We start from the raw sequence: 5,000 nt of genomic DNA, 5'->3' as shown, positions 1-5,000 counted from the left end.
ATATATATATTTTTTTTTGAGGTGTGTGTATGGGGGGGGGGGGTCCATTTTAGAGTATTTTTTTCTTTAGTATGAAGCCTCGATGGCGCAGTAGGCAGCGCGTCAGTCTCATAATCTGAAGGTCGTGAGTTCGAGCCTCACTCGGGGCACAATTTTATCTCGTAAGTTGTAAGCTTCAAAACCTACGGGATTGAGCTGTAGTTTTACCTGCCTCTGTTTCGCCACAATTGACAAAGGGGATAAATAACAACAACACCAATATAGGCCAATATAATTATCATATGCCAATTTCATTTCAATGCGCAAATTCCATTCCTTCTCTATGTCTATGCATATCCGCCCCAGATTTAATCAATGTACGTTGATTGTGTCACGGGTATCCTATTGCAACATAATATACGAAGCTCTCCATGACTATCAATTGCAGCATAATGCATGAGATTTGGCATCAGATCAGTGATCAAACATATACATACTTCATATGAATAGACATTCGGATAAAGAATAATAGGTTAAAACATGTCCATTCCTTTTTTTTTTTTTTTTTGCGAAACTGGTGCATACGGAATCATCAGTGTGTGAGACGAAACTCGCTATGTGTCCGGATTACGCCCATCTTTACTTAGAGGCACCTTTAAGGTCAATAATTCCGCACCAGTGCCGCCCTTTCCTTTAACACGATAAAGCAAAGCACATTAAAGTGTTTTTTTTTTCTTCTTTTTCTTCTTACTGAATTGGAGAGTACTAATTCCACTCACTATCGATTCTCCTTCCTTGAGGTTTCTGCAAAATTGCATAGCCAAGTAGTTACACCATTATACTCCAAGAGAAGTTAACGTTTCGAGTATATAATATTCATTATGTTATCTCGTCCGTTTTAAAGTTTTTAAACCAATGGAACAAAAAGGGATAATCAAATATACCTCTGACTCGAAATAGAATTGGACACTGATACTTAAAAACACTTGAACCTTTCATCCTACATTTTCTATAGAAAAAAATGTTTAATTTTTTTACATCATATTTTTGTAGAATATTTGCTTTTGTAGTATGTGAGTTACGATATTCGAAACCTAAAATTATGATAATAAATGGAAATTATTACTAAACGGGATATAAAAGAGAGGGGAAACATTTACTGCGGACACTAAAATTTCACCAAAAATATCTAATTATGAATGCTACTCACCACATTTAAGCGAATTCCTTTTAGCATTTGATGTTGACTTTTAATGAAATCTGATACGATGTCCTGATCATTCCTTGCTTTTTCTAAGAATGAACTACTAAAAAAGAGGACGAAAACAATAACAAACACCTTTATGAGCCAGCGCCATCAATTATCCCCCCCCCCCCCCCCCCCCCAATATAACCCCCCCTCCCCCCCCCCCCCTATTTTCTCCCCCCTCCCCCCCCCACCCCCCCCACCCCCCCCCCCCCACCCCCCCGCCATATATTATATATACCCCCCCCCCCCCCCCCCCCCCCCCCCCACCATATATATTTTGTTTGTTTACATTTTACCTTTACGTTAACGTGTAGGGATTAACCTACAAGAAATATAATTCACAATATATGATAAACGTTGACAGTCATATTCCGAATTACTGAAAACTTCAATTAATTCGCTTTTTTTTTCAGGCGTAAAAATCATAGAAGTTTTTTTTAGTTGATTTGGTAAATACTCTCGTTACAAATGGCTTCATCTCCAGTTCAAAAAATACGCGAAGATGAAACGTTCACTGAACAAACATTTTACAGGTCGGAAGTGAAAGTCAATATTGCCAGAAAAAAAAAGAAAAAAAATCCATCATGTCAAATACATTGGTACTGCATTTGCGCTTAATTCATCTGCGTAGAGGAGAGTGGAATATGACGTACTGGGAAGGGCAGGAATGCAATACTTTTCATCCGTGAACGCAATATTAATGGTATGCTTCATAGGTTCACACCCACACAGGTGTGAACGTACCTATAAAAGCGACCGCTATCTACAAGCACACGCGGATACGGGCACATTAATACACACGCACACACACTAAATCACACACACTAACATAGACAGACAAATGGATAGACTCTTTAAAATTATATATATATATATATATATATATATATATATATATATATATATATATATATATATATATATATATATATGGATTAACAGAGATATGCAACTATAAATGAATTGTAGAGACAGAACGAGAGAGAGAGAGAGAGAGAGAGAGAGAGAGAGAGAGAGAGAGAGAGAGAGAGAGAGAGAGAGAGCTGACGTCGGAGATTCCGAAGCGCCGAGCGAGCTGCAGAGTCCCACACCTGATACGGCCCCATTGATTTTCCCGTGGGTGAGTGACTGCTATTGGACGGAAGGAACACTTAGAGAGAGAGAGAGAGAGAGAGAGAGAAAGTGAGAGAGAGAGAGAGGATGAGAAAGAGAACCCGAGAGTGTTTTTTTCTCTCTCTCTCTAAGTGCCTTGTTTTTCTAGAACGTTGGCGGCCATGGATCTCCATAATCTGCTATCCTTTGTTGTTCTTATCATCCAGTGGCTGAGACTTGAGATGAAAGTGACTCTCCTCCTTGCTCTAGCTCTTTTTCCTTCCATTTTTCCTCGCTCTGCAGCGTCTTTCACTTCTTCCTTTCTCAAAACTTCCTGATTGTTTCAACTCGTTTTCTTTTTGTTCTTGCATTAGCGCGCACTTCCTCATTTGACATGTGATCAGTCCACGATATTCGGAGCATTCTTCTGTAAAACCACATTTCAACTGATTGCAATCTCTTTTCCATAGTCTGTGATATTGTATTGCCGTAGGTGAGGATAGAGAATGTATGGCAATCTAATACTTTTAATTTTGTTTTCCTTGATAACTGGCTGTTTCTGAGTATCTCCCATTTTCTCGAAAATAGTTCTTGACATTCCAATCCTCTTTTTTATTTCATTGTCACTTCTTAAACCTCCAAGGTAAATTAATTTCTTAACCTGCGTTATCGTTGTCTCTCCAATTGTTAATTCTTGCTTACCACCATGCATTCAGTCTTTCCACAATTAACTGACAACCCCTTTTTCCACTCTCTATTGCTACCTTATCAAAAGTCTCCTGTAACTGAATTTTTGAGTCACTTATCAACACAATGGCATCTGCGTATATTAGATTGTTCATATTGGAAACTCCTATCACCAAACCCTTAAAATCTCTGACGTCTCTTAAGGCTCTTTCACAAAGGTTAGGCGACAATACGCGTCCTTGACTTACTCTTCTCTTTACTTCTTTATAATTGCTAATTCCATCCTCAATCCTCATGCCTGCTGTTTGTTCCCAAAGACAGATTTCTTAGTAGTCGTATATCTTTTCCCGTCTATGTCTAAATCTTGGAGAATATCTAATAGTTCATGGTGTTTTACTTTGTCAAATGCTTTGGTATAATCAATGAAACATAGATAAATGTCCTTTTGCGTTTCGATAGATATTTCGCATATCATTCTTAACATAAAGTTACATTCCTTGTACCAGTATCTTTCATAATACACATTGCTCTTTTCTTATTTCAGGTTTGATACTCGTCCGTGCCCTGCACATCATTTTCGAAATGATTTTGATAGCTCATGGTTTTTGAAAAATACATTAGAGACTTTTGATTAATAAAACTTATTTTCTCTCACTCAATCTTAATTTCAATCTCTCTCTCTTTCTCAATATATATATATATATATATATATATATATATATATATATATATATATATATATATATATATGTGTGTGTGTGTGTGTGTGTGTGTGTGTGTGTGTGGTTTGGGGTGTGTTGTGTTGTGTGTGTGTGTATTTCTCTCTTTCTCTGCTGGGATATCTTATGGTGAATTGTCAGAGAGAGGACCTAAACTCGCGCTATGGTTAGGAAAGCACTCCGGATTACGCCTTTATTTAGTAACGCCTTTAGCCTGTGTTTTTACTCCAAGCGATTCGAATCAATTCACGAAGAATCCATTAACTCGAGTCATTTTAAATCTTTGCCCTTCGCACCAAATGAATCGGAATCACTCACCGGTTCTCACTCATCTTTCGAGGTACATGAATGAATACGCTCTAGCAGAAGTACTAGTATTCTTGTGGAGGCAGCGTTGGTATAGAACAACGTAAATCTGAGACCACGAATGTCAAGTGGCTTAATTTTGGTGTGGTCACCTAATTCCAGATTTAGTGCATCACCAAGAAAAATGTCTCGATCTCGATGTTTATGATCACTGGGATAAGGAATTACCAAACGTTTATGTACTGAATATGTTTTTTTTATTTTTTTATTTTTTTTATATATAGCTCTCGACAACCCAATTGGCGGCTTTTCATCAGGAAATATTCAATCAATGAATTATGGAACTAATCTCGAAAGTTTTTTTTCTTTTCTTTTTAGAAATAAATTATGCATATTAAAATGATAAGGAATCACCAACAAGTGCTTTGCCTTGAATGATATTCTTTAATCTGACAAGATGGTAAGGTCGCAGTGAGTAAAATTCTAATAAACATCGGTTGCTACTGGTTTGTCATCACGGGAATAATTGACGGGGTCTTTTGTAGGTTAGAAGTATATCTGTAGTAGTGTAAACAGCAATGTGTCTGCCTCTAATCATCTAACCTTATGTTATAAAATCATGAAATTTTGCTTAAAGTACGGCTCTCGTTGTGAATGTTGCCTACTCCCGTGGCTCGATTGCAAAAAATAGTGATTATCATAAATATATGACACAGAGAGGCTATGCGCTGGTCTCTGTGGTGAGAATTTTGCTCTTATATTTTGTTCCAATATATATTTTTAGTAAAGTATGAGAGTACAATATCTAGAGGTGAATAAAACATGCAGGGCACACGTGTTTTTGTTATTATGAACTTCAGTTATTATTACCAAACCTTATCTTGAAGTTTTATTCCTAGCTTGTATTATCCTGGATTGATTGTGATTCATTATATACTTATAATGATAGTATATCTTTTATGCACCAA

General features: G+C 36.9%; 1 non-coding gene across 1 annotated transcript; it reads left to right on the top strand.

Moving 5' to 3' along the window:
* The first annotated feature begins 76 nt into the window (after positions 1-76).
* TRNAM-CAU (transfer RNA methionine (anticodon CAU)) lies at positions 77-149 on the top strand. The gene has a single exon. It is a non-coding gene; the product is annotated as a tRNA-Met (tRNA).
* Positions 150-5,000: the final 4,851 nt, after the last annotated feature.

The sequence above is a fragment of the Penaeus japonicus genome, unplaced genomic scaffold, assembly GCF_977035675.1.
Source record: "Penaeus japonicus unplaced genomic scaffold, GWHDUDI00000001_assembly GWHDUDI00000001, whole genome shotgun sequence".
Lineage (NCBI taxonomy): Eukaryota > Metazoa > Arthropoda > Malacostraca > Decapoda > Penaeidae > Penaeus > Penaeus japonicus.
The sequence above is the reverse complement of the archived record's forward strand: the minus strand, read 5'-3'. Positions and strand labels throughout refer to the sequence as shown.